The sequence below is a fragment of the Triticum aestivum genome, chromosome 1A (genome assembly GCF_018294505.1).
Source record: "Triticum aestivum cultivar Chinese Spring chromosome 1A, IWGSC CS RefSeq v2.1, whole genome shotgun sequence".
NCBI lineage: Eukaryota > Viridiplantae > Streptophyta > Magnoliopsida > Poales > Poaceae > Triticum > Triticum aestivum.
Genome location: NC_057794.1, coordinates 339,449,984 through 339,463,918, shown reverse-complemented (window position 1 = coordinate 339,463,918; position 13,935 = coordinate 339,449,984).

Below are 13,935 nucleotides of genomic sequence, written 5' to 3'. Positions count from 1 at the left end.
TTTTCTATGGCTTACCAATCAACGGGCAAGTCAACCAAAGTCCACACTTTGTTCTCATACATGGATCCCATCTCGGATTTCATGGCTTCTAGCCATTTTGCGGAATCTGAGCTCACCATCGCTTCTTCATAGTTCGTAGGTTCATCATGATCTAGTAGCATGACTTCCAGAACAGGATTACCGTACCACTCTGGTGTGGATCTTACTCTGGTTGATCTACGAGGTTTGGTAGTATCTCGATCTGAAGTTTCATGATCATTATCATTAGCTTCCTCACTAATTGGTGTAGGTGTCACAGAAACCGGTTTCTGTGATGCACTACTTTCCAATAAGGGAGCAGGTACAGTTACCTCATCAAGTTTTACTTTCCTCCCACTCACTTCTTTCGAGAGAAACTCCTTCTCTAGAAAGGATCCATTCTCAGCAACAAATATCTTGCCTTCGGATCTGTGATAGATGGTGTACCCAACAGTTACTTTTGGGTATCCTATGAAGATGCACTTCTCCGACTTGGGTTTGAGCTTATCAAGATGAAACTTTTTCACATAAGCATTGCAACCCCAAACTTTAAGAAACGACAGCTTAGGTTTCTTGCTAAACCATAGTTCATTCGGTGTCGTCTCAACGGATTTAGATGCTGCCCTTTTTAATGTGAATGCAGCTGTCGCTAATGCATAATCCCAAAATGATAGTGGTAAATCGGTAAGAGACATCATAGATTGCACTATATCAAATAAAGTAAGGTTATGACTTTCGGACACCATTACGCTGTGGTGTTCCAGGTGGCATGAGTTTGTGAAACTATTCCACATTGTTTTAATTGAAGGACAAACTCGTAACTCAAATATTCGTCTCTGCGATCAGATCGTAGAAACTTTATTTTCTTGTTACGATGATTTTCCACTTCACTCTGAAATTCTTTGAACTTTTCAAATATTTCAGACTTGTGTTTCATCAAGTAGATATACTCATATCTGCTCAAATCATCTGTGAAGATCAGAAAATAATGATACCTGCCGCGAGCCTCAATATTCATCGGACCACGTACATCAGTATGTATGATTTCCAACAAATCTGTTGCTCGCTCCATTGTTCCGGAGAACGGAGTCTTAGTCATCTTGCCCATGGGGCATGGTTCACAAGCATCAACTGATTCATAATCAAGTGTTTCCAAAAGCCCATCAGCATGGATTTTCTTCATGCGCTTTACACCAATATGACCTAAACGGCAGTGCCACAAATAAGTTGCACTATCATTATTAACTTTGCATCTTTTTGGCTTCAATATTATGAAAATGTGTATCACCACGATCGAGATCCAACAAACCATTTTCATTGGGTGTATGACCATAGAAGGTTTTATTCATGTAAATAGAACAATAATTATTCTCTAACTTACATGAATAACCGTATTGCAATAAACATGATCCAATCATATTTATGCTCAACGCAAACACCAAATAACATTTATTTAGGTTCAACACTAATCCCGAAAGTATAGTGAGTGTGCAATGATGATCATATCAATCTTGGAACCACTTCCAACACACATCGTCGCTTCACCCTTAACTAGTCTCTGTTTATTTTGCAACTCCCGTTTCGAGTTACTACTCTTAGCAACTGAACCAATATCAAATACCGAGGGGTTGCTATAAACACTAGTAAAGTACACATCAATAACATGTATATCAAATATAGCTTTGTTCACTTTGCCATCCTTCTTATCCACCAAATACTTGGGGTAGTTCCGCTTCTAGTGACCAGTCCCTTTGAAGTAGAAGCACTTAGTCTCAGGCTTAGGTCCAGACTTGAGTTTCTTCACTTGAGAAGCAACTTGCTTGCCATTCTTCTTGAAGTTCCCTTTCTTTCCCTTTGCCCTTTTCTTGAAACTAGTGGTCTTGCCATTCTTCACTTGACGCTCTTTCTTGATTTCTACCTTTATCGATTTCATCATCATGAAAAGCTCGGGAATCATTTTCATCATCCCTTGCATACTATAGTTCATCATGAAGCTCTACTAACTTGGTGATGGTGACTAGAGAATTCTGTCAATCACTATTTTATCTAGAAGATTAACTCCCACTTGATTCAAGCGATTGTAGTACCCAGACAATCTGAACACATGCTCATTGCTTGAGCTATTCTCCTCCATCTTTTAGCTATAGAACTTGTTGGATACTTCATATCTCTCAACTCGGGTATTTGCTTGAAATATTAACTTCGACTCCTGGAACATCCATATGATCCATGACGTTCAAAACGTCTTTGAAGTCCCGATTCTAAGCTGTTAATCATGGTGCACTAAACTATCAAGTAGTCATCATATTGAGCTAGCCAAACGTTCATGACGTCTGCATCTGCTCCTGCAATAGGTTTGTCACCTAGCGGTGCATTAAGGACATAATTGTTCTGTGCAGCAATGAGGATAAACCTCAGATCACGGATCCAATCCGCATCATTTCTACTAACATCTTTCAACTTAGTTTTCTCTAGGAACATATCAAAAATAAAACAGGGGAGCTAAACGTGAGCAATTGATCTACAACATAGATATGCTAATACTACCTGGACTAAGTTCATGATAAATTTAAGTTCAATTAATCATATTACTTAAGAACTCCCACTTAAAAAGACATCCCTCTAATCTTCTAAGTGACCACTATTGGGGAACGTAGCATAAATTCAAAATTTTCTACGCATCACCAAGATCAATCTATGGAGTCATCTAGCAACGAGGGAGGAGTGGATCTACATACCCTTGTAGATCGCATGCGGAAGCGTTCAAGGGAACGGGGTTGACGGAGTCGTACTCGTCGTGATCCAAATCACCGATGATCCTAGCGCCGAACGGACGGCACCTCCGCGTTCAACACACGTACGGAGCAGCGACATCTCCTCCTTCTTGATCCAGCAAGGGGGAGGAGAGGTTGATGGAGATCCAGCAGCACGACGGCGTGGTGGTGGAAGTAGCGGGATTCCAACAGGGCTTCGCCAAGCGCTGCGGGAGGAGGGAGATGTGTCATGGGAGGGAGAGGGAGGCGCCAGGGCTTAGGTATGGTTGCCCTCCCTTCCCCCCACTATATATAGGGCCAAGGGAGAGGGGGAGGGCGCAGCCTTGCCCCTTCCTCCAAGGAAGGGTGCGGCCAAGGGGGGGAGGAGCCCATCCTCCCCAAGGCACCTCGGAGGTGCCTTCCCCCTTTAGGACTCTCCCCTCCTCTTGTCCCTTTGGCGCATGGGCCTCTAGGGGCTGGTGCCCTTGGACCATGTAGGCCAAGGCGCACCCCCTACAGCCCATGTGGCCCCCCGGGGCAGGTGGCCCCACCCGGTGGACCCCCGGGACCCTTCCGGTGGTCCCGGTACATTACCGATGAGCCCGAAACTTGTCCCGCTGGCCGAAATAGCACTTCCAATATATAATTCTTTACCTCCGAACCATTCCGGAACTCCTCGTGACGTCTGGGATCTCATCTGGGACTCCGAACAACTTTCGGGTTACCGCATACTAATATCTCTATAACCCTAGCATCACCGAACCTTAAGTGTGCAGACCCTACGGGTTCGGGAGACACGCAGACATGACCGAGATGACTCTCCGGTCAATAACCAACAGCGGGATCTGGATACCCATGTTGGTTCCCACATGTTCCATGATGATCTCATCGGATGAACCACGATGTCAAGGACTTAATCAATCCCGTATACAATTCCCTTTGTCTGGCGGTACGATACTTGCCCGAGATTCGATCGTCGGTATCCCGATACCTTGTTCAATATCGTTACCGGCAAGTCTCTTTACTCGTTCCGTAACACATCATCCCGTGATCAACTCCTTGATCACATTGTGCACAATATGATGATGTCCTACCGAGTGGGCCCAGAGATACCTCTCCGTTTACACGGAGTGACAAATCCCAGTCTCGATTCGTGCCAACCCAACAGACACTTTCGGAGATACCCGTAGTGCACCTTTATAGTCACCCAGTTACGTTGTGACGTTTGGCACACCCAAAGCACTCCTACGATATCCGGGAGTTGCACAATCTCATGGTCTAAGGAAATGATAGTTGACATTAGAAAAGCTTTAGCATACGAACTACACGATCTTGTGCTAGGCTTAGGATTGGGTCTTGTCCATCACATCATTCTCCTAATGATGTGATCCCGCTATCAATGACATCCAATGTCCATGGTCAGGAAACCGTAACCATCTATTGATCAACGAGCTAGTCAACTAGAGGCTTACTAGGGACATGGTGTTGTCTATGTATCCACACATGTATCTGAGTTTCCTATCAATACAATTCTAGCATGGATAATAAACGATTATCATGAACAAGGAAATATAATAATAATCAATTTATTATTGCCTCTAGGGCATATTTCCAACAGTCTCCCACTTGCACTAGAGTCAATAATCTAGTTCACATCGCCATGTGATTAACACTCACAGGTCACATCGCCATGTGACCAACATCCAAAGAGTTTACTAGAGTCAATAATCTAGTTCACATCACTATCTGATTAACACTCAATGAGTTCTGGGTTTGATCATGTTGCTTGTGAGAGAGGTTTTAGTCAACGGGTCTGAACCTTTCAGATCCATGTGTGCTTTACAAATCTCTATGTCATCTCCTAGATGTAGCTACCACGTTTTATTTGGAGCTATTCCAAATAACTGTTCTACTATACGAATCCAGTTTACTACTCAGAATAATTTGGATTAGTGTCAAAGTTTGCATCGGCGTAACCCTTTACGACGAACTCTTTTACCACCTCCATAATCGAGAAAATTCCTTAGTCCACTAGTTACTAAGGATAACTTTGACCGCTGTCCTGTGATCCATTCTTATATCACTCTTGTACCCCTTGACTAACTCATGGCAAGGCACATTTCAGGTGCGGTACACAACATAGCATACTGTAGAGCCTATGTCTTAAGCATAGGGGACGACCTTCGTCCTTTCTCTCTATTCTGCCGTGGTCGAGCTTTAAGTCTTAACTTCATACCTTACAACTCAGGCAAGAACTCCTTCTTTGACTGATCCATCTTGAACACCTTCAAGATCATGTCAAGGTATGTGCTCATTTGAAAGTACCATTAAGCGTTTTGATCTATCCTTATAGATCTTGATGCTCAATGTTCAAGTAGCTTAATCCAGGCTTTCCATTGAAAAACACTTTCCAAATAACCCTATATGCTTTCCAGAAATTCTACGTCATTTCTAATCAACAATATGTCAACAACATATATTCATCAGAAATTCTATAGTGCTCCCACTCACTTCTTTGGAAATACAAGTTTCTCATAAACTTTGTATAAACCCAAAACCTTTGATCATCTCATCAAAGCGTACATTCCAACTCCGAGATGCTTACTCCAGCCCTTAGAAGGATTTCTAGAGCTTTGCATACTTATTAGCATCTTTCAGGATTGACAAAACCTTCCGGTTGTATCACATACAACCTTTCCTCAAGAAAATCGTCGAGGAAACAATGTTTTCACATCCTATCTGCAAGATTTCATAAATAATGCAGTAATCGCTAATATAATTCCAACAGACTCTTAGCATCGCTACGAGTGAGAAAGTCTCATCGTAGTCAACTCCTTGAACTTGTCGGAAACATCTTAATGACAAGTCGAGCTTTCTTAATGGTGATACTTACCATCATTGTCCGTCTTCCTTTTAAAATCCATATGTACCTAACAGCCTTACGACCATCAAGTAGTTCTTCCAAAGTCTACACATTGTTTTCATACATGGATCCTTTCTCGGATTTTATGGCCTCGAGCCATTTATCGGAATCTGGGCCCACCATCGCTTCTCCATAGCTCGTAGGTTCATTGTTGTCTAGCAACATGACTTCCAAGACAGGATTACGTACCACTCTGAAGTAGTACGCATCCTTGTCATCCTACGAGGTTTGGTAGTGACTTGATCTGAAGTTTCATGATCACTATCATAAGCTTCCACTTCAATTGGTGTAGGTGCCACAGGAACAACTTCCTGTGCCCTGCCACACACTAGTTGAAGAGACGGTTCAATAACCTCATCAAGTCTCCATCATCCTCCCACTCAATTCTTTCGAGAGAAACTTTTCCTCGAGAAAGGACCCGATTCTAGAAACAATCCCTTATTGCTTTTGGATCTGAGACAGGAGGTATACCCAACTGTTTTGGGTGTCCTATGAAGATGCATTTATCCGCTTTGGGTTCGAGCTTATCAGCCTGAAACTTTTTCACATAAGCGTCGCAGCCCCAAACTTTTAAGAAATGACAGCTTAGGTTTCTCTAAACCATAGTTCATACGGTGTCATCTCATCGGAATTACGTGGTGCCCTATTTAAAGTGAATGTGGTTGTCTTTAATGCCTAACCCATAAACTATCGTGGTAATTCGATAAGAGACATCATGGTATGCATCATATCCAATAGGGTGCAGTTATGATGTTCGGACACACCATCACACTATGGTGTTCCAGGCTGTATTAGTTGTGAAACAACTTCCACAATGTCTTAATTCTGTGCCAAACTCGTAATTCAGATATTCATCTCTACGATCATATCATAGACATTTTATCCTCTTGTCATGATGATCTTTCAACTTCACCCTGAAATTACTTGAACCTTTCAATAATTCAGACTCGTGATTCATCAAGTAAATATACTCAATATCTACTCAAATCATCTGTGAAGTAAGAACATAACGATATCCACTACACGCCTCAGCACTCATTGGATTGCACACATCAAAATGTATTACTTCCAACAAGTTGCTTTCTAGTTCCATTTTACTGAAAACGAGGCTTTCAGTCATCTTGCCCATGTGGTATGATTTGCATGTCTCAAGTGATTCAAAATCAAGTGAGTCCAAACGATCCATTTGCATGGAGTTTCTTCATGCATATACACCAATAGACATGGTTCGCATGTCTCAAACCTTTCAAAAATGAGTGAGTCCAAAGATCCATCAACATGGAGCTTCTTCATGCGTTTTATACCGATATGACTTACGTGGCAGTGCCACAAGTAGGTGGTACTATCATTACTATCTTTTGGCATGAACATGTGTATCACTACGATCGAGATTTAACAAACCATTCATTTCAGGTGTAAGACCATTGAAGGTATTATTCAAATAAACAGAGTAACCATTATTCTCTTTAAATGAATAACCGTATTGCGATAGACATAATCCAATCATGTCTATGCTCAACACAAACACCAATCTCGATGGTAGAGGGAGCGTACGATATTTGATCAACCTTGGAAATACTTCCAACACATATCGTCATCTCACCTTTAGCTAGTCTCCGTTTATTCCATAGCTTTTATTTCGAGCTACTAACAATTAGCAACCGAACCGGTATCTAATACCCTGGTGCTACTAGGAGTACTAGTAAATTACACATTAACATAATGTATATCCAATATACTTCTATCGACAGTCTTCTCATCTACCAAGTATCTAGGGTAATTCTACTCCAGTGGCTGTTCCCCTTATTACAGAAGCACTTAGTCTCGGGTTTGGGTTCAACCTTGGGTTTCTTCACTAGAGTAGCAACTGAATTGCCGTTTCATGAAGTATCCCTTCGTGCCCTTGCCCTTCTTGAAACTAGTGGTTTCACCAACCATCAACAATTGATGCTCCTTCTTGATCTCTACTTTTGTGGTGTCAAACATCGCGAATATCTCAAGGATCATCATATATGTCCCTGATATATCATAGTTCATCACGAAGCTCTAGCAGCTTGGTGGTAATGACTTCGGAGAACCATCACTATTTCATCTAGAAGATCAACTCCCACTCGATTCAAGCGATTGTTGTACTCAGACAATCTGAGCACAAGCACAACAATTGAGCTTTTCTCCCTTAGTTTGCAGGCTAAGAAAATCGTCGGAGGTCTTATACCTCTTGACGTGGGCACGAGCCTGAAATCCCAATTTCAGCCCTCAAAACATCTCATATGTTTTGCGACGTTTCAAAACCGTCTTCGGTGCCTCAACTCTAAGCCGTTTAACTGAACTATCACGTAGTTATCAAAATGTGTATGTAAGATGTTCGCAACATCCACAGACAACGTTCGAGGTTCAACACACTGAGCGGTGCATTAAGGACATAAGCCTTCTATGAAGCAATGAGGACAATCCTCAGTATACGGACCTAGTCCGCATAATTGCTACTATCAACTTTCAACTAAATTTTCTCTAGGAACATAACTAAACAGTAGAACTGAAGCGCGAGCTACGACATAATTTGCGAAGACCTTTTGACTATGTTCAGGATATTTAAGTTCATCCTATGAACTCCCACTCAGATAGACATCCCTCTAGTCATCTAAGTGATTACATGATCCGAGTCAACTAGGCCGTGTCCGATCATCACGTGAGACGGACTAGTCAACGTCGGTGAACATCTTCATGTTGATCGTATCTACCATACGACTCATGCTCGACCTTTTGGTCTTCTGTGTTCCGAGGCCATGTCTATGCACATGCTAGGCTCGTCAAGTTAACCCTAAGTGTTTTGCATGTGTAAATCTGTCTTACACCCGTTGTATGTGAACGTTAGAATCTATCACACCCGATCATCACGTGGTGCTTCGAAACAACGAACTGTCGCAATGGTGCACAGTTAGGGGGAACACTTTCTTGAAATTATTGCGAGTGATCATCTTATTTATGCTACCGTCGTTCTAAGCAAATAAGATGCAAAACATGATAAACATCACATGCAATCAAATAGTGACATGATATGGCCAATATCATTTTGCTCCTTTTGATCTCCATCTTCGGGGCGCCATGATCATCATTGTCACCGGCATGACACCATGACCTCCATCATCATGATCTCCATCATTGTGTCTTCATGAAGTTATCTCGCCAACTATTACTTCTACTACTATGGCTAATGGTTAGCAATAAAGTAAAGTAATTACATGACGTTTATGTTGACACGCAGGTCATAAATAAATTAAGACAACTCCTATGGCTCCTGCCGGTTGTCATACTCATCGACATGCAAGTCGTGATTCCTATTACAAGAACATGATCAATCTCATACATCACATATATCATTCATCACATCCTTTTGGCCATATCACATCACATAGCATACCCTGCAAAAACAAGTTAGACGTCCTCTAATTGTTGTTTGCATGTTTTACGTGGCTGCTATGGGTTTCTAGCAAGAACGTTTCTTACCTACGCAAAGACCACAACGTGATATGCCAATTGCTATTTACCCTTCATAAGGACCCTTTTCATCGAATCCGATCCGACTAAAGTGGGAGAGACAGACACCCGCTAGCCACCTTATGCAACTAGTGCATGTTAGTCGGTGGAACCCGTCTCACGTAAGAGTACGTGTAAGGTCGGTCCGGGCCGCTTCATCCCACAATGCCACCGAATCAAGATTGGACTAGTAACGGTAAGCATATTGAACAAAATCAACGCCCACAACTACTTTGTGTTCTACTCGTGCATAGAAACTACGCATAAACCTAGCTCATGATGCCACTGTTGGGGAACGTAGCATAAATTCAAAATTTTCTATGCATCACCAAGATCAATCTATGGAGTCATCTAGCAATGAGGGAGGAGTGGATCTACATACCCTTGTAGATCGCACGCGGAAGCGTTCAAGGGAACGGGGTTGATGGAGTCGTACTCATCGTGATCCAAATCACCGATGATCCTAGCGCCGAACGGACGGCACCTCCGCGTTCAACACACGTATGGAGCAGCGACGTCTCCTCCTTCTTGATCCAGCAAGGGGGGAGGAGAGGTTGATGGAGATCCAGCAGCACGACGGCGTGGTGGTGGAAGTAGCGGGATTCCAACAGGGCTTCGCCAAGCGCTGCGGGAGGAGGGAGATGTGCCATGGGAGGGAGAGGGAGGCGCCAGGGCTTAGGTATGGTTGCCCTCCCTTCCCCCCACTATATATGGGGCCAAGGGAGAGGGGGAGGGTGCAGCCTTGCCCCTTCCTCCAAGGAAGGGTGCGGCCAAGGGGGGGAGGAGTCCATCCTCCCCAAGGCACCTCGGAGGTGCCTTCCCCCTTTAGGACTCTCCCCTCCTCTTGTCCCTTTGGCGCATGGGCCTCTAGGGGCTGGTGCCCTTGGCCCATGTAGGCCAAGGCGCACCCCCTACAGCCCATGTGGCCCCCTGGGGCAGGTGGCCCCACCCGGTGGACCCCCGGGACCCTTCCGGTGGTCCCGGTACAATACCGGTGACCCCGAAACTTGTCCCGATGGCCGAAATAGCACTTCCAATATATAATTCTTTACCTCCGGACCATTCCGGAACACCTAGTGACGTCCGGGATCTCATCCGGGACTCCGAACAACTTTCGGATTACCGCATACTAATATCTCTATAACCCTAGCGTCACCGAACCTTAAGTGTGTAGACCCTACGGGTTCGGGAGACACGCAGACATGACCGAGATGACTCTCCGGTCAATAACCAACAGCGGGATCTGGATACCCATGTTGGTTCCCACATGTTCCACGATGACCTCATCGGATGAACCACGATGTCAAGGACTTAATCAATCCCATATACAATTCCCTTTGTCTAGCGGTACGATACTTGCCCGAGATTCGATCGTCGGTATCCCGATACCTTGTTCAATCTCGTTATCGGCAAGTCTCTTTACTCGTTCCGTAACACATCATCCCATGATCAACTCCTTGATCACATTGTGCACAATATGATGATGTCCTACCGAGTGGGCCCAGAGATACCTCTCCGTTTACACGGAGTGACAAATCCCAGTCTCGATTCGTGCCAACCCAACAGACACTTTCGGAGATACCCGTAGTGCACCTTTATAGTCACCCAGTTACGTTGTGACGTTTGGCACACCCAAAGCACTCCTACGGTATCCGGGAGTTGCACAATCTCAAGGTCTAAGGAAATGATACTTGACATTAGAAAAGCTTTAGCATACGAACTACACGATCTTGTGCTAGGCTTAGGATTGGGTCTTGTCCATCACATCATTCTCCTAATGATGTGATCCCGTTATCAACGACATCCAATGTCTATGGTCAGGAAACCGTAACCATCTATTGATCAACGAGCTAGTCAACTAGAGGCTTACTAGGGACATGGTGTTGTCTATGTATCCACACATGTATCTGAGTTTCCTATCAATACAATTCTAGCATGGATAATAAACGATTATCATGAACAAGGAAATATAATAATAATCAATTTATTATTGCCTCTAGGGCATATTTCCAACAATCACGTGATCCAAATCAACTAAACCATAACCGATCATCACGTGAAATGGAGTAGCTTTCAATGGTGAACATCAATATGTTGATCATATCTACTATATGATTCATGCTCGACCTTTCGGTCTCAGTGTTCCGAGGCCATATCTGCATATGCTAGGCTCGTCAAGTTTAACCTGAGTATTCTGCGTGTGCAAAACTGGCTTGCACCCGTTGTAGATGGACATAGAGCTTATCACACCCGATCATCACGTGGTGTCTGGGCACGACAAACTTTGGCAACGGTGCATACTCAGGGAGAACACTTTTATCTTGAAATTTAGTGAGAGATCATCTTATAATGCTACCGTCAATCAAAGCAGAATAAGATGCATAAAGGATAAACATCACATGCAATAAATATAAGTGATATGATATGGCCATCATCATCTTGTGCTTGTGATCTCCATCTCCGAAGCACCGTCATGATCACCATCGTCACCGGCGTGACACCTTGATCACCATCGTAGCATCGTTGTCGTCTCGCCAATCTTATTCTTCCACGACTATCGCTACCACTTAGTGATAAAGTAAAGCATTACAACGCAATTGCATTGCATACAATAAAGAGACAACCATATGGCTCCTGCCAGTTGCCGATAACTCGGTTACAAAACATGATCATCTCATACAATAAAATTTAGCATCATGTCTTGACCATATCACATCACAACATGCCCTGCAAAAAAAAGTTAGACATCCTCTACTTTGTTGTTGCAAGTTTTTACGTGGCTGCTAAGGGCTTAGCAAGAACAGTTCTTACCTATGCATCAAAACCACAACGATAGTTTGTCAAGTTGGTGCTGTTTTAACCTTCGCAAGGACCGGGTGTAGCGACACTCGGTTCAACTAAAGTTGGAGAAACTGACACCCGCCAGCCACCTGAGTGCAAAGCACGTCGGTAGAACCAGTCTCGCGTAAGCGTATGCGTAATGTCGGTCCGGGCCGCTTCATCCAAAAATACCGCCGAACCAAAGTATGACATGCTGGTAAGCAGTATGACTTATATCACCCACAACTAACTTGTGTTCTACTCGTGCATATAACATCAACACATAAAACCTAGGCTCGGATGCCACTGTTGGGGAACGTAGTAATTTCAAAAAAATTCCTACACACACACAAGATCATGGTGATGCATAGCAACGAGAGGGGAGAGTGTTGTCTACGTACCCTCATAGACCGGAAGCGGAAGCGTTAGCACAACGCGGTTGATGTAGTCATACGTCTTCATGGCCCGACCGATCAAGCATCGAAACTACGGCACCTCCAAGTTCTAGCACATGTTCAGCTCGATGACGATCCCCAGACTCCGATCCAGCAAAGTGTCGGGGAAGACTTCCGTCAGCACGACGGTGTGGTGACGATCTTGATCTTCTACCATCGCAGGGCTTCGCCTAAGCACCGCTACAATATTATCGAGGATTATGGTGGAAGGGGGCACCGCACACGGCTAAGAGAACGATCACGAAGATCAACTTGTGTGTCATGGGGTGCCCCCTGCCCCCGTATATAAAGGAGCAAGGGAGGAGGAGGCCGACCCTAGGAGGGGGCGCGCCAAGTGTGGAGTCCTACTAGGACTCCCTAGTCCTAGTAGGATTCCACCTCCCATATGGAATAGGAAAAGAGGAAGGAAAAACAAGGAAGGAAGGGGGCGCCTCCCTTCCCTAGTCCAATTTGGACCAGACCAAGGGGAGGGGTGCGGCCACCCTTGAGGCCCTTTTCCTTCTTTCCCGTATGGCCCAATAAGGCCCACTACGTATTCCCGTAACTCTCTGGTACTCCGAAAAATACCCGAATCACTTGGAACTTTTCCGATGTCTGAATATAGTCGTCCAATATATCGATCTTTACGTCTCGACCATTTCAAGACTCCTCATCATGTCCCCGATCTCATCCGGGACTCCGAACTCCTTCGGTACATCAAAACTCATAAACTCATAATATAACTGTCATCGAAACTTTAAGCGTACGGACCCTATGGGTTCGAGAACTATGTAGACATGACCGAGACACGTCTCCGGTCAATAACCAATAGCGGAACCTGGATGCTCATATTGGCTCCCACATATTTTACGAAGATCTTTATCGGTCAGACCGCATAACAACATACGTTGTTCCCTTTGTCATCGGTATGTTACTTGCCCAAGATTCGATCGTCGGTATCTTAATACCTAGTTCAATCTCGTTACCAGCAAGTCTCTTTACTCGTTCCGTAATACATCATCCCACAACTAACTTATTAGTTGCAATGCTTGCAAGGCTTGAGTGATGTGCATTACCGAGAGGGCCCAGAGATACCTCTCTAACAATCGGAGTGACAAATCCTAATCTCGAAATACGCCAACCCAACAAGTACCTTCGGAGACACCTATAGAGCACCTTTATAATCACCCATTTACGTTGTGACGTTTAATAGCACACAAACTGTTCCTCCGGTAAATGGGAGTTGCATAATCTCATAGTCATAGGAACATGTATAAGTCATGAAGAAAGCAATAGCAACATACTAAACGATCGAGTGCTAAGCTAATGGAATGGGTCAAGTCAATCACATCATTCTCCTAATGATGTGATCCCATTAATCAAATGACAACTCTTTGTCTATGGCTAGGAAAAATAACCATGTTTGATCAACGAGCTAGTCAAGTAGAGG